The 22,002-nt window shown below is 38.6% G+C and overlaps 1 long non-coding RNA gene across 1 annotated transcript in view; it reads left to right on the top strand.

Annotated features, from left to right (window-relative positions):
* Positions 1-4,369: 4,369 nt before the first annotated feature.
* LOC118833060 overlaps positions 4,370-22,002 on the top strand; it is a 66,631-nt gene continuing 48,998 nt past the window's right edge. Inside the window, exons 1-2 of the long non-coding RNA XR_005009277.1 lie at positions 4,370-4,903; positions 12,981-13,124. This is a non-coding gene — a long non-coding RNA (uncharacterized LOC118833060). The remainder of the gene's footprint in view (positions 4,904-12,980; positions 13,125-22,002) is intronic.

Genomic DNA, 22,002 nt, shown 5'->3' with positions numbered 1-22,002 from the left:
AAATTCTTACAGAGCTTTTATGGGACAGTCTTTCTGGCATAGGTAGTACTAAGGGGAAGAGTGGGAAAGTGAACAAACAAAAAAAACAGAACAAAAATGTGGAATAAGACAAAATTCAGAAGTCCTTAGGCCTTTCTTTCCCCAATTTGGAAGGACCAAGTCTCAAGTTTCCTTGTGTGGTCCATGTGGTGGATGATTCCAAATCTCTTTCAATTTCTATTTTGCCCTGTGGCTCTAGAATATCAGGGCAGTTCTCCTTGATAATTTCTTGAAAGATGATATCTAGGCTCTTTTTTTGATCATGACTTTAAGGTAGTCCAATAATTTTTAAATTATCTCTCCTGGATCTATTTTCTAGGTCAGTGGTTTTTCCAATGAGATATTTCACATTGTCTTCCATTTTTTCATTCCTTTGCTTCTGTTTTATAATATCCTGATTTCTCATAAAGTCACTAGCTTCCACTTGCTCCAATCTAATTTTTAAAGTAGTATTTTCTTCAGTGGTATTTTGGACCTCCTTTTCCATTTGGCTAATTCTGCCTTTCAAGGCATTCTTCTCCTCATTGGCTTTTTGGAGCTCTTTTGCCATTTGAGTTAGTCTGTTTTTTAAGGTGTTGTTTTCTTCAGTGTATTTTTCAGTATTTTTTTGGGTCTCCTTTAGCAAGTCATTGACTTGTTTTTCATGGTTTTCTTGCATCCTTCTCATTTCTCTTCCCAATTTTTCCTCTACTTCTCTAACTTGCTTTTCCAAATCCTTTTTGAGCTCTTCCATGGCCTGAGACCAGTTCATGTTTTTCTTGGAGGCTTTTGTTGTAGGCTCTATGACTTTGTTGACTTCTTCTGGCTGTTTGTTTTGGTCTTCTTTGTCACCAAAGAAGGATTCCAGAGTCTGAGACTGAATCTGGGTGCATTTTCGCTGCCTCGCCATATTCCCAACCAACTAACTTGACCCTTGAGTTTTTCAGTGGGGTATGACTGCTTGTAGACTAAAGAGTTCTATGTTCCACGTTTGGGGGGGATGCGCCAGCTCTGCCACACCAGCACTCCTCCTTTCCCAAGAACCCCCAACCCGGACTGGGCTTAGATCTTCAGCAGGCTGTGCACTCCTGATCTGATCCACCACTTAATTCCTCCCACCAGGTGGGCCTGGGGCCCGAAGCAACTGCAGCTGTACTTCTGTAGCTGCCCCATCTCCGCTGCCCCCTGGGGTGGTATCCAAATCGAGAACTCCTTCCACTCCCGCAGCTTTTCCCAATAACCTTCTCTGTTGTCTTTGGTGTTTGTGGGTTGAGAAGACTCATAACTGCTGTAGCTCACTGATTCAGGGTGCTAGGGCACACTCCACCTGGCTCCTGGTCTGGTTGGTCTGCGCCGCTCATGCTGGGCTCTGCTCCACTCTGCTCCACTCTGTTCCCAGCTCCGTGCGGGATAGACCTCACCCAGAGGCCATCCAGGCTGTCCTGGGCTGGAGCCCTGCTTCCCTCTGCTCTTTTGTGGGTTCTGCAGTTCTAGGATTTGTTCAGAGCCATTTTTTATAGGTTTTTGGAGGGACTTGGCGGGGAGCTCATGCTTTGCAGCCGCCATCTTGGATCTGCCCCCCTCTAAATTCCATGATTCTAAATCTCTACAATTCATAGTGAGTCTTAATGCAACGTGGTGATGATGATCGGGCACCTCTCAGAATACCAGGGCCACAGAATAGGCATTTTTGTCCCAGTCAACAATTCATAAAATATCAGGGCCATCAGGAGTAAAGTAGCCAAGAGATCACAAGCTTTTCGAGTGCTGTCCTGGGATCTAAGTTGATACTGAATCTCTCCTTGTACAGTAACCCATTCAATATTCCCTTGCCTCATTTTCAAAACCTTTCCTCTACCCGATATCTACATCACTGGAATGATGCAGAATCTTTGCCTCCTTAGAGGTCTTTGTGGAAGGGTTGCCCCCTTCTTCCACAAGGGTCAAATAAGAACTTTTCCTCACTGACATCCAGTTACTCAGAATTACCAGTACATCAACTAAAGAATCCCTCTTTTCCATGTCAATACAAGCCCATCATAGGTATATACAGTTATCCCTTTCACATTGGGATTTTCTCCATTGCGGTTTTGATGTATTGTGGATTGGCATAAATGGGAACTTTTGGGGAGGTTTGTGGAAGCTGCAGATGACATGTGAAAGCCAACAGATGATGTAGAAAAAGTTTAGAAACTTAGAAATGCATAAAATATATGTATAGCATTGTATAATATCAACCCGAATTTTACAATAAAGTACTATAAACACCCCATAAAAGAAAAAGGAAAAAATTCAGACTTCTTCTCTGGTATGGAGGGCCAAAACATTTTACACTGATTTTCCAGATCTGGAGGCACTGTACCCCTAACCCTTGTAATGTGGAAGGGATAGTGACAGTTCCACCTCTTCTATGCAATTAGAAAGCAAAATACCAGATGCTCCAACTGGTATAAGGAACACGGGCTGAAAGGTCTTGTCCTTAGGGAGACTCATATGATCATGTGCCCAGCACAGAATGGCATCACCACCCCAATGTCCCAGTTGGCACTAGACTCACTCCACTCCTCAATTTCTGCTGTTCTTGTACCAGCTCTAACCTGATCACTTAGCACACAGTATCTCTGATGGATACTAACATGCCCCCACTATCATATGAGGTGGAAAGTATTGCCAAAATTTCTCTATTGGTGCTGACCTCAAAGGGAAGACCCTTTCAGTGTCTGGTCCTGTGTTCTCAAGGCCCCAGACCATGGCCACCTCCTAGGAATTAGATGAAGTTCTTCTCTGCCCCATTCCTCAAGGCTCTTCTCTTTGCCAGTCATAACAGCTTGGAGCTCGGTCCACTGGGAAGACTTGACAGGACCCACATTCCTTAGGGTTTCCCTTGTTACTGGATTAATAAGTCCAATTAATAAGTCCAATTGTGTATGTCTCTCTTAGAGTAGAGGGAGCCAGATCAGCCAGACAAAATGATATTCTTTAAGAGCTAGGTCCTTATAGGCAGGGACACATTGGACCAGTGGAGGAGGCAGGCTTCCAAGGTTTGGACTGGAGGCCTCAGTCTGATTATATGACTCTGTGTCAGAGGCAAGCAAGTGCTTTTCAAAAGGAATATAGTGAGTGGCTGCTCTGAGATAATTGGAGCTCCAGATACCCACTAGTCACTTATTCTGGTCACATCTTTGTGCCTGCCAAAAGCTCCACTAAGTCTGGTCTTTATGGAAAGAGACCTCCCCAGTTATAAGTGCCCAAGGGGAAGACTTGTGGACAGCGGGCTTTATATCTTCAAGGGCGACAGTCTCTTCTGGGCCACACTTGAATGAAAAAAGAAAGAAAAAATAAGAAAGGAATCTAGAACCTGAAAGGCCTTAGTCTCAAAGGGCCAAGGTCTCCCACTGCATCCTGAGTCATCTCCAGTCATCCTGGTGAATATCTGGTCACTGGACCCAAATGGCTCTGGAGGAGAAAGTAAGGCTGGTGACCTTGCATGGCGTCCCTCACTCAAATCAAAGTCAACTACAAGTCATGTCATCATTTCCCTGATGCCATGGTCCTCTTCGAGAACGAAGGACAAAAACACAGAGAAAAAAATATTTTTTACCCTCCTGGTGACTTGATATTGTATGGAGTTAACTACATGGGATGGCTTATGTAACTCTAAGGGTTTCCATTTGGCCTTACCCACAGTAACATGCCTAGAAGTTGGTAGCTGTCCACTCTTTGTTTTTGAACAGGACCTTGAAAGGGCCTGATACTGAACAGATACTGCACCCATAGTGCTCCTCTTCCCTCTCTGCTCTCTGTAACTCAAGTACACACAATGATCTGGACATGCAACAGTTAGCTCTGGTTGGGCATTGAGGTCCTCGGAAGCCAATCAATCAATCAATCATCATTTATTAATTGCCTGCTCTGTGAATATTGAACAGACAGAATGCAGGAGGGACATGCAACAAGGCCCCAGGAGCATTTAGCTTCCTTCTTTCCCCCCTCCCCTATCCCCGCCTCTCCTCCACCCTCATGGAAACCAGTCTGGTCTGGTCAGCAAGGCACAATAACTTTCCTGGCACAGGGGACTTAAGAGGCCAGGGGGCTGGGAATTTTCAAGCTCCTAGGTAACCAGGAGCCTGCATAGAGAATGGGGGAGGGGGAGGAGGAGGAGGCAATCAGTTGCCAGGGACAGCTTTGGCCTAGGTACCAAGATTGGTGGAAGGGGTGGAGTGTGGAAGCTGAGCCAGGGAGGCTGCACCCAATCAGACCCCAGAAGTAGTTTTGCTCTCAGCCTATCCCATGTTGGCTGAGAAGGTTTGGATGGGTGGGGGGGAATAAGTGCATTAGAGAATCCGAGGCCAATCAGGTCCCAGAGGCAGCGCTGTCCTCAGCCTAGCCAGTGCTGCCTGCAAAAGGAGGGAGAAAGGGAGGAGAGGGGGGAGCTGTGTCTGGGAAGGCGAGACGAGACGGGAGCCAATCAGAGACCAGAGTCAGCTTTGTCTTCTTTGAGGTAGAGCATCCTCTGATTGTGGGTGGGTGGGAGAGAGAAGCTGCGCCTAGGAAGTCAGCCTCTGCTACACCTCCGAAAGGGTGCTGGTTTCTTTCTTTTTTTCTTTCTTTTTCTTTTTTCTATGTGCTCAGTAGGCTAAAGTATTGGGAAGGACAGGTTAATTAGTGATCAGTGACAAAATATATTCCTGCATTTATAGACAACCATATATTTAGATCAGCACAAAGGTGATGCTCTCCATGAAAGGGTAGCCCCCGAGCCACCCAGCCAGAGAGCAAAGGAGAAAATAGAGTCAGAGGCATTTAGGGTTAGAGTCGAAGGCGGAGGTGGAGGCGGAGTCCAAGGCGCATTAGTGTCATAGAAATATTGTACAGCCCGGAGCAGGTAAGGCTTGTTGATGTTAATGCTATCGATGTTGAATGGGGCGTGTAGATTGGGGGAAAAAAGGTGTTAAGGAGGGTGGATTGAAAAAAAAAACTGTTTTTAAATCATTCTAATGCTAAGACACATGTGCAATAAAATAAAAATGAATAATGAAAAGGAAAAAAAAAACCTTGGGAAAAAAGGGCAGGTGGGGCCTTAGAAGAATAGAGTATCAGGACTGGAACAGGTCTATTCATAGGATGTCTGGTATGTGAGATGATTTTCAAGTGGAGCCTTGATAGAGTTGAGAATGGAGAATTTCTGCGCTAGGATGGCAGTCTGGACACCGAATGTCAGAATTCGAGAAAACGGATTATCAGACATGGGAGGGCATAGAGAACACAGGATGGCTGAGGTTAGAGGAAAATGGGAACCAAGAGTGCCTGGGCTGGCTGGGGCCCAGGGACTTGGAATATCAGAGGTGAGAGGGACCTGAGGGACCCCCAAAGTGGGAGATGGATTGAGGATGATTCTTGTCTGATTGTTTGATTCTTTGGGACCTTAGCACACAGAACATTAGGCCTGGGAGAAAGCACAGAGAAGAGAATGTCAGAACTGGCATGTAGAACAAAGGATTCTGATAATTCAGAAAGCCCTTAGATCATACAATGCCTGAAGTAGGAGTGGCTCTGAGAGAAAAGGCTCTCAGAACATAGATGAATTGTCGGGCCTGGGAAGGGTCTGAAAATACATACAATTGAATATCATGTCTTGGAAGGAGTGTGTGTGTGTGTGTGTGTGTGTGTGTGTTTAATGCGTGTGTTTAATATGATCAGATGTCCAAGGTATGGGGAAAAGTAAATTTAAAAAGCAATAATGAAGTATATGGTATGAGATGCAAGGTATATCTCAATACGGTTTATATCAATATAATGGTGATTCTCTGAATTAAAACTAAGATCCCAAAACAGACAGCCAAAATAAAAAAGGGAAAATACTTTGTGTATCTGGTTCAAAAAAACCTAACAGAAAAAGTAATTCCTTGCACTGCCTAATTGATGGCTGCTATCGATGTTTTTATAATTTGTCATAACAAACAGGGAGTGTTTATAGAAACAAATGAGGTGTTAAATATTTACACTATTTAAAAGGATGCCTTTTTTTTTGCTTTAAAATTCTTGGATTGGTAAGTCACATTTGCAATGTAATAAGGTTAAAAAAAAATGAAAAGGAAAAAAAGGGAATCTGGAATATCACAGAAAGCTATGGCCTTAGCATATAGAATTACAGGGCCGTGAAGGACCTTAGAACATACAGTGTCTGGGCTTGAATGTACCTATCAAGGGAGAATTTTGCAGCTGGTAGAAAGCATAAAATGGAGAATTTGAGATTTGAAGGGGCAGTCAGAGGCTCTCTGTGCCTGAACTGTGAGTGGATATAAAAGTTAGACTATTTAACCTGGGAAAGTACTTAGAATGTAGAATGTCTGAGCTTGGAGGAAATTTAGAAACAAGAATGCCTGAATTGGATGGGGCCCTAAAATTAGGAATAATAGAGTTGGGAGGAACCTTAGGACACATAAAGTGAGAGATATTTAGAGCCTGAGAACACAAATGATCAGAACCAGTGGGACCTTAAAATACAAAAAATCTGAGTTAGGAGTCATCTTAGAATCAAGAATTCCTGAGCTGGATAAGGCCCAAAACAGGAGATTTCACAGGTGGGAGGGGTCTCAGAACACAGATGGAGTGAGATGGTCAGAGTCTGAGAACCCAGAATATTCGCAGGTAGGTGGCAAGTAGATAGATGGATTGCTGGTTCTGGGGTCAATAAGATATGACTTCCAATCTGGCCTCAGACACTTCCTAGCTGTGCAACCCTGGGCAAGTCACTTAACCACTATTTGCCTCAGTTTCCCCAACTGTAAAATGGGGAAAATAACAGTACAGAGGTACCTCATAGGGTTGCTGTGAGGATTCAATGAGATAGTATTTGTGGGGAAAAAAACAACACAGTACTTGGCACATAGTAGTACTATATAAATGCTTATTCTTTTCTCTTCCCTTCCCATGCAGCCAGTGGGACCTTAGATCATAAAATGTCAGGCTTGGAAATAGCAATAGAAAGAAGAATGTCAGATGTAGAGGGGGCTTCTAGAACATAGAATTCAGGGTCAGGGAACCTGTGGCCTCAAGGCCACATGTGGCCCTCTAGGTCCTCAGCCTTTCGACTGAGTCCAAATTTTACAGCAGAAATCTTTTTATTAAGGGGATTTCTTCTGAGAAGTTTGGATTCACACAAAGGGCCACAGTTGAGGAACTAGAGGGCCACATGTATTGATCTATGTCATAGATCATCAGAGAAGGGAGGGTCCTGAGAACACAAACTATCATAGCATGGAAGGAATTTTGTTGATGTACTGAGTCAGTGGTCCCGGGTAGGGGGAGGGACAGATAAATTAAAAAAAATCACAAAGAGTATTTTTGGTATGAGATATAACATTTATTTCAATATGATTTCTATCAGCACAGTGGTGATGCTCTGAAATAAAACTCAGATCCTGAACCATTCAGCCAAAGGGGAAAGGCAAAGAAAGGTACAGTGTCTTATTTGGCTGACAACAACCAAAACAACCACAACAACCACAAGGAAAGTCAAAAAATGGGATTCCACTCTGTGCCTTCATTGGGTTAGAAGGCAGTGGTTACTCCTCTTAATGATCATGAATATTGAGAATTTTTGAAAGAAAGTAAGTGGTTAAATAATCAGGATTTAAAAGGGATACCATTTGTGCTTTTAAATCATTGTAACATATATGCAATGTGATAAATATAAATAAATAAGTGGGAAACAATCAGGATGACGACAATCACCACCACTGTCGGAGGTCGAGCAAGATGAGGCCTAGCAGGGGTGGGGAACCTGCAGCCTTGAGGCCACAGGTGGCCTTCTAGGCCCTTGGGTTCGGCCTTTTGATTGAGTCCAAGTTTGACAGAACAAATCCTTTTATTAAGGGGATTTGTTCTGTGAAGTTCGGATTCAGTTAAAGGGCCGCACTTGAAGGCCTAGAGGGCCACACGTGGCCTTCATTAAGTGGATTTTTTCTGTGAAGTTTGGATTCAGTCAAAGGGCTGCATTTGAGGACCTAGAGGCCACATGTGGCCTCAAGGCCCCAGGTTCCCCGCCCTTTATTTTTTTTAACCCATATACCATATGGGTTTAATGATTCAGTATTCTTCCAGATTTTTAAGTTGTTTGTTTCTTTAAGGATCATTTTGTAATTCAATTTATAGAAATCTTTTGTGTGCTTTGGGATACTTTCTGCATGTTGTAGTCATTTGGAATGGGATTTCTCTTTCCATTGTTACTTGGATTTTGTTACCATTCTATCGAAATGCAGTTGATTTTTGAGGGTTTATTTTGTAAGCCTGCAGCCTTGCTGAAGCGACCATGTCAATTCGAATCTTTGCTGATTCCCTAGGATTTTCCTAATATATCATCAGCAAATAGGGATAGTTTTATCCCATTTACCTAGCTCTATGCTTTTAATTCCTTCCTCTTGTGTTATTGCTTTTGTGAACATTTCCAGAACTATATCAAACTACAGTGGTGAGAGTGAGCGTTCTTGCTTTACGCCTGTATTTATTGGAAAAAGTTGCAATGATTACATGTGATGCTGGCCTTTGGTTTAGAAAGATGCCTGTACTTTATCGAGTTTTTGGCTTAAAACAGTGTTATACTTTCTTAAAGGCTGTTTTCTGAGATAATCATGTGGTTGTATTCCTAATGTTGAAGCATTTATGCATCCATGGTGGAAATCTACCTTGGTCATAATGTATGGTTTCTTGGACAAATCGTTTGATCCACAGAATTTTGTCGAAAACTTTTGAATTGATATTAATGATATTTATCTGTAGTTTTCATTCTGTTCTTTGTCCTTTCCTGGGTTAGATATTAGGTCTACATTTGTCTCATAAAAGGATTCTGGTAGAGGACTTTCTCAATTTTTGAGAATAATTTGATTAGTATGAGTACTAATTGTTTTTTTTTAAATCTAATTTAATTCTCCTGTGAATCCATCTGGACCAGGAGGTTTTTTTTTTTCCTTTGTTAGTACCATCATAGCTAGCTGTGCTTATTTTTTGGGAATTCGATATTTATTTTCTCTATCTGGCTTTCTGTCAGTTGAGTGTTTTATATTTTTGAAAGAATTGTATTTCTTTTTCAGTTTTCAATTTTGTCAGCACGTAACTATGCATAATAAATTCTGATTATTCCTTTTCTTCTCGTTTTGTTGTGATTTCACCTTGATCAATTGCAATTTTATTGTTTTGAATTTCTGCCCTTTTAAAAATCACATTAGCTAAAGGTTTATCAATTATTTTAGTCTTTTCAAAGAATGAGTTTTTAGTTTTATTTATAATTTCTGATCAATTTTTTCCAGTCTACCTATTTCTCTTCTAAATTTTAATATCTCCTTTGTGCATATTTTAGGTTTATTTATTTGTTGGCTTTCTAATTTTTTAAAATTCGTATTCAGTTCATTAATCCTCTCTTTTTATGTTTTGTCAATGGATATTTGTAGAGAAGTGATTTTTCTCCTGAGTCCTTTTTTTGGCTATATCCTATAAATTTGAGTATATGGTTTATCATTATAATTTTCTTTCACCTAATTGTTTTTATGATTTATTTTTGATGCACTTAATATTTAGTATTTCTATGCCAAATCTCCATTTGGGTCTGTTTGTGGTCCCTGAACCAACCATGTAAAGGACATATTTACTATTTCTGCCTTTTAACATTTGTTTGCAGTGTCTTTGTGCCCTAATACATGGTCAATTTTAATAAAAATTCCACGTAGTGCTGAGAAATACATACAGATTAGAAGATGCCACAAGTCTTTCAGCTTTTATTTCTCCCGCATTTTATTTTTATATTTTCCCTTTTATTTCTCTTTTTGTTAGACTTATCCAAAACCGAGAAAGACATTGCATTCTTTTATTACTATTGTGTTTTTTCCTCTCTATACTTGTAGCTCAGTTGTTTTCTTTATGAATTTGGATTCTAAGGCATTTGGAGCACATACGTTCAATATTAACATTGGCTTGTTTCCTCTGGTTCCTTTCAGTATAATGTATTTTCCTTGTTGATGTCTTTTTTGTTTTGAATACATATATCTGTATGTATGCATATATACATATGTGTATGTATATATGTATATAGCTTTGATAGAATGATTGCAATTCCTGCTTTTTTGGGGATTCATTTGATGAATAATAAAATTTTTCCCACCTCTTGTTTTTAATTCTGTGTATATGTTTGTCTTTTGAATGTGTTTCTTGTAAGCAGAGACTGCAGGGTTTGGTTTTCTTGTCCAATCTGTCACTTGTTTGTTTTATTGGATTGTTTAATCCACATTTAAAGTTTTGAGATTTAGGGTTTTTTCCCCCTCCATTTGGGTCTACTATTGACTTTTCTTTTTAAGTTCTGATTTTTTATCCCCCTGTGAATGTAGTATTATATCTCTTAAATTATTTTAGCTTAATTTTTTAAGGTGGCCCTATTCCCAATGGCTCGCTACCTCTCACCCTTGACCCCGCTCCATCCCCTTATCCCCCCGCCCCCTTTTTATCTACCCTTTTCTCTTTGGAGTTTTGCTTCTTAATTCCTTTTTCTTATCTGGCTGTTTCTTTCTTTACTCCCTTTTTCCCTTTCAGTTTATCTCATTCATTCTTTTTTAAATTTGGTTTTCTATGTGTTTTTTTTCCTAGAACAGATTTCTTTCCCTCACTCATTTCTTTGTTTAATCTTCCCTTTCTGTCTATTCTAGACTTTTCTACTTTGGTTCATGGCCCTTATACTTATTTCATTCTTTTTTATTCTCTGTATTCCTCATGGACTAGAAATGTTGAGTTACTTATGTTTTCTTCTTTCTTCTGTTATTACCTTGTGAACCTTGCTCTCAACCCTCTTTTTTTCTCTTGTGCCTCACCTGTACAGCAAAGTACCAATTCCTCAAAGTTATAAGGAACATATTGCCCCATGATAAGATTCTTCCTATGTCCCTAATTATACAGTTTATAATTGACTTTTGCCTTCCCCTTGGTTATTCCTCCCCACCATTTTTCTCAAAATTTTTTCCCTAGGTCCATGCCTTGTCCCTCTTCTAGGTTTTTCAGTTGTCCCCAGGAGCTCTGTTTCCCTTTCTCTTTAAGCACCAAATCTCTGCTGATAACACCCATTCTAAGGTCCCAATCTCTTTTATAGAATATTTTTTTCACTCATAGCAGCATTCATCAGTGAAACCCCCTTCCACCACTGAGATGACATTTGTCCCTCTTTCCTTCCACTCTTTGCAATCTAACCCTTTGCCTCCTATCTCATTTTCCTGTAGAATATTTTCTTCCTGGGAAACTATAGGAGTGACTTTCCCTTCATTTTTAACCCTCGATTTGATTAGGGTGTATCGCATATTGTCTTCAGAGTTCTTTCTATGCACTCTCATTTTGTAGCCTAGTTCTACAAAATACCATTGATCCACCTGTCAGTGGACAGGTATAGGTGTAAGGTTCAGTCCATGATGTTTTAGGCCTGTTTCTCTACCATCACCTTAATTTGATTTTTGCTTTCATTCCTGTCTCGTTGGGTACATCAAGAAAGAAGTCTTAATGATCTCTCTGTTGCTTTGTTGTTGTTGTCATTTATTGTTGCTGTATTACTGTACCTTTCTTGTATTTCTGTTATCTGGCATATTTGTGAAGCATTCATTCTCTTCAGGTCTGCTTTTCTTTCTAAGAATGCTTCAATCACCTCTTTATTACTGAATTCTTGTCTTCTTTCTTTGATGGTTATGCACTTATTTGTAGGGCGATGCTACCTTGGGTAGTATCTTAAATTGTGTTGCTGTTTGAAACACATCACTCTGTTCCCTCCTGTACTTTCTAGTGAATAGTCTTGTGTTATTTGAATTTTTTTCCTTTGTATTTGAAGGGCTTTCTCCTGGTCACTTGCAAAATGTTTTGTTTCTATGTGGATTTGTTAAATTTAAGCATTATGAACAAGGGATAACACCAAAGGTGAGACCTAGAGCATCCTCAAAACTTCCATATGCTGTAGCTGGGAGGGCTCTGAGAACAAAAATCATATGCTCTGGAAGGGGCCTTAGAATGGAAATCATCATAAATGGAAAGGATTTGTTTTCATATATATTTTAGTGGGCTAAGATATTGACAACTTCTAATTAATTTAAAAAGCAAGAAGAAAAGAGATTTTTCATATGAGATCAATAACTTATTCCAATTTAATATATATTAGCCCAGTGGTATTAAAAAAATCTCACATTCTTAATCACCCAGCTGAAAAGGGTATGGTGAAAGTATTGTCTATTTTTTGTCTAATCAATTTACTCTATTGCCACTCCTCCAAACCAAACCACTAATGCAGTTCCTTCTTTTTTAAAGACAGTCATTGATATTACTGTTAATGTTAATGAATATGCCATATTTTTGGCCTCAAAAAAGATGTTACATACAAAGAACTTATAAGGGAAAAGCCTTGCATTTTGAAACTATTCAATCAGCAAAACACATTTGTTTTGCAATAATAATCCAGTAAACCTAAAACTGGGGAAAACATAGGAACATAGGAACATGTTTCTTTAGAACCCAAAATGTGGTATTTTGGAAGGTCCTTACAATACTGAATGACTGGACTTCTATGTACCATTCAAGGGGGAAAATTGGAGGTGGCTGAGAGCTTAGAATACAGAGTTTCCCAGTTAAGAGGTAAATTTTGCCTCTGAATATTCCCATTTTTTGAGGGGAAATAGAAGCCAGAATATTAGAAAGCCTTTAGAACACACAGTGCCAGAGATCAGAGTGGCCTAAAAGAAGAGAATGTCAGAGTTGGGGGTGCCATGAGATGGTAGATCTTCAGTTCTGAAACACAGAACATTTTTCGCTGGGAGGGAGATTGCTTGGTTATGTGCTCAGTGGGCCAAAGTATGGGGAGGAACCAGATAATTAAAAAAAAAACAAGAAGCCATTGTATTTTAGGAAGAGTTTAATTATTCATATCAATGTATTTTATATCAACACAGAGGTGACGCTTTGAGTGAAATCCCAGGTCTTCAAACAACCTGACCATCGCGGAAGGTGCCAGGACAGTATCTCATTTGCCTGAAAACAAAAAGAAAAAAAAGTAAGAAAATAAAATCTTGTAGCAACTGCTGTCCCTTCATCAGGTAAGACAGGTATTGATATTCCATAAGGAAAAAACCCAGAAAACAGAAGCTTTTAATAGCTTACAGTTCCTCCTTCTGGTAAGACTGGCATTGGTATTGATTATGCTCTTAATGATAATGATTGTGGAGTATTTGGGGTAAAGGGTAGGTGTTAACTCCTAGGAAATAAAAGGAACAGGTTGTGTACTCTGTAGTCATTATAATGATAAGGCAGAAGGGAAATTTACTGAATTCAACAGAAATGAAAAAGTCAAAGGAATAAAAGGGCCCTTTTAGGTCTTAGGAAGTTGTGGCCTGAGAAACTAGAACTCCAGATTTGGAAGTGTCCTTAGAACCCCGAATATCTGGCCTTAATGATGATTTGGGGGGAAGAATTTTGGAGGTATCAGAGAACATAGAAAATGGACTTCCCGAGCTAGAATGGAAGTCATGGCTCTGACTGTCAGAACTTGGATTGGACAGAAAAGCAGAATATTTAATCTGGGAAGACACTTGGAACTGAGAATGTCAGAGCTTGAAGGAAATTTCAAATTCAGAATCCAGAGCTGGATGAGGCTGTAGAAGCTGGAATGTCAGTGTTGGGAGGGACTAGATCAGAGAGACTGGGAGATATTCAGAGGCCGAGAATGGAAATTGTCAGAACAATGGGATTTCAGGAAACAGAATGTCAGAATTGGGAGTAGCCATGGAGAAAACAATGAGAAAGTCAGAGAGTACTTAAAAAGATTTAAGAGCAGACAGAGCCCTTAGAACACAAAAGGACAGGATTCGCATGGCCTACAAACTAGATTGGGGAGCAGCCAGGGAGAAGAGAGTGAGAGAGTTGGGGGGGCACTTGGAAGAAGAGATATCAGAAGAGAAGAGCCCTTAAGATACAAAAGATCAGATTTGTAATGTCCAAAAAGCCTCCATATGCCATAGCAAGGAGAGCTTTGAAAAATTAAGCCATTTACTCTAGAAAGGGCCTTAAAATGGAAAATATGATAAATGTTAAGGATTTTTATTTATATGTATTCTTAATGGGCCAAAATATTGGCCAGTTCTAGTTAATTTTAAAATAAGAAGAAAACTTATTTTTGGGATAAGATCACTTATTTCAATTTAATATAATTTACCTCAGAAATGGTGAAAGTACTCTCTATTTTTTGACTAGCCAAAAATTCCTGAAAAAAACTTCAAACATCTGCACACCAAAACAAAAGCAATTCCATGTAGTTCCTTCTTTGGTGAAGACTGCTTTTGATGTTACTATTAATAATAATGAATCTAGCATATTTTTGGCTATGAAAAGTTGCTACATAAAGAGAACATATAAGGGAGAACTTTTGGGGGTGAATCATTATATCAGTAAGACACATGAGAATTGTAATAAAAATCCAATGAAACAAAAATTGGGGGAAAAGCTTAATGGCTTTAGAACCAAAAATGTCTTATCTATGAAGGCCCATAGCATGGTGAATGTCTGGCCTTCCAGGTATCAAGGGGGAAAGTTGGAGGTAGCTGAGAGCTTATGAATAATAATCCAATAAAAAAACCTTTTAAAAACCCTCGTAAATGAAAGGAGGGTGTTCCTTTAGATCCCAAAATGTCTTATCTTGGAAGGTCCTTAGAACATAGAATGTCTGGGCTTCCATGTACCATTCAAAGAGAAAATTGGAGGTGGCTGAGAGCTTAGAATACAGAATTTCCTAGCTAGGAGGTTAATCCTGCCTTTGACTGTTCAAATATAGAGTGTGAAGTGAAGTCAGAATATTACTAAAATTAGATGAGGTTGTAGTAGAATATTAGTGTTGGCAGGCAATTCATAAGAGTGGGAGATGTTCAGGGGCTGAGAATGGGAATTGGCAGAAGCAGGAGGATTTTAGCATAGAAGAATTCAGCCTTGGGAGATGTCTTGGGAGAAGAAAATGAGAGAGGTAGGAGAGTGCTTAGAACAAGAGATATCAGAGAGACAAGAGCCCTTAGAACACAAAATGTCAAATCCTGGAGTCCTAAAACCACCATATGTGATAGTCAGGAGGACTCTATGAACAAAAATCATCAGCTCTGGAAGAGGGCTCAGAATGGAAAATCTCATAAATGGCAAGGATTGCTTTTCATATATATTCTTAGTGGGTTCAAATATTGACCATTTCTAAGTAATTGAAAAGAACCCAAGAAGAAATTAAATTTTTCATGTGAGATCATTCATTTATTCCAATTTAATATGTATTAGCTCCATGGTGATACTTTAAAAGGAAAGCTCACATCTTCAATTAAACAGTGTATGGTGAAAGTACTGTCCATTTTGTAGGTTGCCAAAAATGACCTTGAAAAGCCTAAAACACCTGCACAGCAAAACAGATGCAGCTCCCTGTATTTCCTTCTTTGGTGAAGATGGCTATTGATATTATTATAAATAATAATGAATATCTAGTAATTTTGGCCACCAAACAAGGTGTTATGTACAAAGGGCTTGTAAAAAGAATACTGATGTTTCCAAAGCATCATATCAGTAAGACACATGAAAAGCCTAAAACACCTGCACAGCAAAACAGATGCAGCTCCCTGTATTTCCTTCTTTGGTGAAGATGGCTATTGATATTATTATAAATAATAATGAATATCTAGTAATTTTGGCCACCAAACAAGGTGTTATGTACAAAGGGCTTGTAAAAAGAATACTGATGTTTCCAAAGCATCATATCAGTAAGACACATGTGCATTGTACTAATAGTAGTAATAATAATAATAAAACCCTCATAGATCACAAGAGGGCCTTAGTATCTTGTAAGGTCCTTATAATACTGAATGTCAGACTTTCCAGGTATCATTCAAAGGGCAAAGTTGGAGGTGACTGAGAACTTAGAACACAGAATTTCTTGCCAAGGCACTAAGTCCCTCCTCTAGATGTTCCAGTTTTGAGTGGAAAGAGAAGACAGAATATTAGATCAGGAAAGGCAGTTAGAACCTAGAACAAAAAAAAGAACCTAGAACGTCTGAGAATGAAGGGAATTTCAAACCCAGGAACCTTGACTGAATAAGTCTGTAGAAGCTGGAATGTAAATGTTTAGAGGGCTAGAACAAAAGAAGGGAGATGTTATTGCACTGATAATGGAAATTGTCAGAAGCAAGAGGATTTTAGCACACAGGATGTCAAGTGTTGGAGTAGTCATGGAGAAGAGGCTGTCTATTTTTTTGGCTGGCCAAAAAACTCCCCTAAACCCTCCAAACCTGCACACCAAAACAAATGCCATCCCTACAGTTCCTTCTTTGGCCAATAGATATTGATATTATTATTAAAGATAATGAATATAGAGTATTTTTGGACAAGAAAAGACTTATGTTTTGAAATCAGCTTATCAGTAAGACCTATGTACATTGTAATAATAACACAATTAATAAAAAATGAAAATATAAACTTTGTACATCATATGTGGTTTTAGAACCAAAAGTGTCATATCTTGGAAGGTTCTTAGAACACTGAATTTCTAGGTTTCCAGGTATGATTCACTGTGAAAGTTGGGAGTTACTTAGAGCTTAAAATACAGAATTTCCTAATGAGGGATTAAATCTTGCCTCTGAATGTCCCACTTTGGACTGGAAAGTGAAGCTAGAATGTCAGATCTGGGAAGGCATTCAGGACTTAGAATATCTTGAGCTTGAAGGAAATTTAGACTCCAGGATCTTGATCTGAATGAGGTTGTAGGAGCTAGAATTTCATTTTTGGTAGGGATCAGAGCAGAGAAAGTGGGAAATGTTCAGGGGCTGAGAATGGCAATTTTCTGAATTAGTAGGATTGTAGCACACAGAATGTTATGTTTGGGGATTGTCATGGAGAGAGGGGGAGACAGAGAGAGAGAGAGAGAGAGAGAGAGAGAGAGAGACAGAGACAGAGACAGAGACAGAGACAGAGAGAAGGAAGAGGAGGATTTAGAAACAAGGATATTAGAGGGAAGAAAATCCTTATTGACACAAAAGGTCAAATCTTGGAATGTGCTAAAAAATATCTCCCCGTGTAATATCTGGGAGTACTCTGAGACCATGAATCATGAACTCTGGAAGAAGTCTTAGAATGGAAAATCTCATAAATGGCAAGAATTTATATAGGCACATACACACATACACATATTCTTAGTGGGCCAAAATATAGACCAATTCTAGTTAATGTAAAAAACAAGAGCAAATTATATTTTTGTAGGACATTAATAAGTCCAATTTAATATAAGTTAGCCCAGTAGTGACACTTAAAAAAGGCTAACCAGAAAGGTATGGTGTAAGTAATGCCTTTTTTTTGGCTTGCCAAAAAAAGAAATCCCCAAACCAAAAACACTTGCATACCAAGACAAATGCATTTCATGTAGTTCCTTTTTGGTTAAAGATTGTGATCAATATTACTATTAATAATGATGAATATTAAGTATTTTCAACCATAGCAAAAGAGGTATTATCTTATAAGGGATAAGACTTCTGTTTCAAAATAATTTTATTTAAGAGTACAGAATTTCCTACCTAGGTGATAAGTCTCCTCTAAATGTCTCAATTTCAATTGGAAAATGAATCCAGAATTTTATATCAGGGAGGGAAGGTAGAGTCTAGAATGTGTGAACTTGAAGGAAATATTGAATCCAGAATCCTGAGCTGGATGAGGCTTTATTACTTGGAATGTCAGTGCTGGGAGGGACTGGGTCAGAGAGAGAAGGAGATATTCAGGGGCTAAGAAGGGAAATAGAGAATTGGAGTGTCCTAAAAACTATATCAGGTGATAGCTAAAAAGGGTCTGGCAACATAAATTCTCAGCTCTGGCTGAGGATTTCCTTTCCTTAGAATGGAAAATATATATAGCAAGGATTTATTTTCATATATATTCTTAGTGGGCTAAAACATTGGCCAGTTACAGTTAATTTTTTAAAAATGAAAAGGTAGATCTTTCTTATAAGATCAATATTTTTCCAATTTAATATAGCTGAGCCCACCATTAATGCTTTAAAAATAATCTCATATCCTCAACCATACAGCCAAAAGAGTACAGTGAAAGTGCTCTTCATTTTTTTGAGTTTCAATAAAACTCCAAAGGCACATGAAAACAATACAATTCATGTATTTTTCATTAATAAAGACTGCTCTTGATTTTCATAATAATCATAAGTAGTATAATACACTTTTGGAGAAAAATAAGGTGTTATATTCATAGTACTTATAATTTATAAATCGTTAGCTCTGGAATGCAAAATATTGTTACTGAGAAGGAGGTTGCTTGGTTAGGTGCTCAGTGGGCCAAAGTATGGGGCAGAGCCAGATAATTAAAAAAAACAAAACAAGAAGCCATTGTATTTTGGGGATGAGTTTAATCATTCAAGTCAGTATATTTTCTATACAGAATTGATGCTTTGAATAAAAATTGAGGTCTTCAAATACCCACACAATCTTGCAAAGTGCCATTAACCTGAAAACAGTAAGAAAAAAAGGAAAGGAAATAGGTGTAGCAGTTTGCAGTTCCTTCATCAGGTAAGACAGGTATTGATGTCACTCTAACTGATAGTGATTGTGGAGTATTTTTGGACAAAAATTAAGTCTTAAGTGATTAGAATTAACAAGAACACAATTTGTGCTTTGGAGTCATTGTAATGATTAGAGGAAAGTTACTGGAATCAATAGAATTGAAAAAGTTAAAGAAATAAAAAGGGCTTTTTTAGGTCCTAGAAAGTTGTGGCCTGAGAAAGTAGAACTCCAAGCTTGGAAATGGCCTTAGAATCTAGCATGTCTGGCCTTCCAGATGATTTTCGAGGAAGAATATTGGAGGTATTAGGGAATATAGAATACAAACTTTCCAAGCAAGGATGGAAGATGTGGCTCTGAATGTGAGAACTTGGGTTGGACAGAGAAGCCACAATATCAAATCTGGGAGGACACTTAGAACTGAGAATGTCTGAGCATGAGGGAAATAGCAAACCCAGAATCCTGAAATGAAGGAGAACATTGAAGCTGCAATGTCATAGTTAGGAGGGACTTTGGAAGGAAGAAAGTGGGAGAAGTTCAGGACCTGAGAATGGAAATTAGCAGAAGTGGGATTTTAGCACATTGAAGGCTGGCCTGGGAGTAGCCATGGAGGAGAAAATGAGAGAGGGAGGAGAGCCCTTAGCAGAAGGGGTACTAGAGCAAAGAGAAACCTTGGGCCAAAAAAGATCAGAACTTAGGGTATCTGAAAAAATACCACATGTGATAGATAGCAGGGGATGGGGTTCCAAGTACATAAATAGTCAGCCCCGGAAGGAAGTTATAATGGAAAATACCATTAATGGCAATGACTTATTTAAATATATACTCGTAGTGGCCAAAACAAATCAGCCAGTTTGAGTTAATTTAACAAAAACAAGAAAGTTGACTTTTCCTATGAAATCAATAATTTATTGTAATTTATTATAGATTAGCCCAGTGGTGATGCTTTAAAAAATCTCACATCACTGACTTTTTTTGGCTACCCACCCTGGCCCTGAACCCCAAACACCAGCACACAGAAATATAATTCCATGTACTTCCTACTTTGGTAAAGACCGATATTGATATTACTATTAATGATAATGAATATAGAGTCTTTTTGGCCACAAAACATGGTGAAGAATAATTAAAAAGAATTAAAAGGGACTTGACTTATGTTTCAAAATCATTATGTCCCTAAGCCCTATGTATACTGTAATGAAAATCCAATCAATAAAAATCAGAAAAAAACCCTTATAAATCGTAGGAGGGTACAGTCTTTGAACCCAAAGTTCTAAGTTGGGAAGGTCATAATATTCCAATTTTTAAAAAACCTTATATATATACATATATATATATACATACATACATACATATATGCCTCCTATAGATCGCAATAGGTCATTTCTTTTGATCCCAAAGTGTCACTTCTTGGAAGGTCCTTAGAACAATGAATGTCTGGGCTTCCTGTTAACGTTAAGTGGGGGGACTTGGCTAGGCAATTAAGTCCCACCTTTAAATGTTTCAATATAGAGTGGTAAGTGAAACCAGAACTTCAGAGCTTGAAGGAAATTTCTAATCCAGAATCCAGGGCTAGATGAGGCTATAGAAGCTGGAATGTCAGTGTTGGGGGGAGACTAGAACAGAGAGAGGGGGAGATGTTCAGAGGCTGACAATGGAAATTGTCAGAACAATAAGATTTTGGTACAGAGAATGCCAGGCCTGGGAGGAGCCATGAGGAAGAGAATGAGAGATGTAGGAGAGCATTTAGAACGATGGATTAGGAGGGAACACAAAATGTCCGACCTGGAGTGTCCTCAAAACTTCCATATACCATAGATGTGATGGCTCTGAGAACATAACTGATTTGCTGCAGAATAGGCCTTCAAATGCAAAATGTCATCAATTTCAAGGATTAATTTAAAATATATTCTTACTGGGCAAAAATATTTGCCAGTTCTAGGTTAATTTAAAAAAGGAGTATTTAGCTTTTCTGTAGGAGACTTAATCATTTAATTTAATTCATACCACATGCTGGTAAAGCATTAAAAAAATGATCCCACATGCTTGACCACACAACCAAAAGGGTTTGGTGAAAGTACTGACTATTTTTTGGCTAGCTCAAAAATCCCCCAAAAACCTAATACACCAGCACACCAAAACAAACACGATTTCATATAGTTCCTTCTTTGGTAAATACTGCTATTTATATTACTATTAATGATAATGTATATTGAATAATGATAATGAATATAAAGTGTTTTTGGCCCCAATCCTAGGTGTTATATCCTAAGGATTGATAAGGGATACAATTTATGTTTCAAAATCATTATATTAATAAGATTTATAATTGCAATAATAATGTACATTGTAATGATAATGCTTTAAAGATACAAAATAAAAACCTTTTAGATTACAGGACACTGTTTCTTTAGAATAAAAAACGTTATGCTTTGGAAAGATCTCAGAACACTGAATGTCTGGGCTTCCAGTTACCATTCAAGGGGCAAAGTTGGAAGTGACTGAGATCTTAGAATATAGAATTTCCTAGAGAGAATAAAAATCTTTCCATTGATTCTCCTAATTTGGAGTGGAAAGAGAAACAAGAATATTAGATCAGTGAGGGCACCTAGAACCTAGAATATCTCAGCTTGAAGGCAATTTCGAATTCAGACTCTTGAGCTGGATCAGGCTGTAGAAGCTGGAATGTCAGCGTTGGGAGAACTAGAACAGAGAGAGGGGGAGATGTTCAGAGTCTGAGGATGAAGATTGACAGAAAGAGTTGGTTTTTAGCATAAAGAATGTCAGGCCTTGGATTAGCTATGGAGAAGAGAATGGGAGATTTAGGAAAGTATTTAGAACAAGGAATATCAAATCAGGGAGAGGAAACAAAAGGTCAGACCAGGAGTGGCCAAATAAATGGCAAGGATTTCTTTTCATATATGTTTTTAGAAGGCCAAAATATTGGCCAGTTCTCAGTAAGTTAAAAAACAATAAGAAGATAGATTTTTCATATGAGATCAGTCATTTATTCCAATTCAATTTATATTATATAGTGTTGAAACTTTATTGATCCTAGCAGGGTGTTTATCTCCAAAAATGTCATGTCTTGGAAGGTCCTTAAAACACTGTCTGTTTGGCCTTCCACATACCATTTAAGGGAGAAAGTTGGAGGTAGTCAATAGCTGAGAAGACAGAATTTCCTACCTTAGGAGAAATCTAGCTTCAGAATGTCCTAATTTGGAGTGGAACATGAAGCCAGAATACTAAATCCCAGAAGAGAGCACTTAGAACCTAGAATGTCTGAGATGAAAAGGATTTTGAATGAAGAATCCTAAACTGGATAAGGTTATAGAAGCTGGAATGGTAGGGTTGGGACAGACTGAAAAAGATGGGGAATGGAAATTGTCAGAAACAGTGG

Source organism: Trichosurus vulpecula (assembly GCF_011100635.1).
Source record: "Trichosurus vulpecula isolate mTriVul1 chromosome X unlocalized genomic scaffold, mTriVul1.pri SUPER_X_unloc_1, whole genome shotgun sequence".
Classification (NCBI taxonomy): domain Eukaryota; kingdom Metazoa; phylum Chordata; class Mammalia; order Diprotodontia; family Phalangeridae; genus Trichosurus; species Trichosurus vulpecula.
The sequence above is the reverse complement of the archived record's forward strand: the minus strand, read 5'-3'. Positions and strand labels throughout refer to the sequence as shown.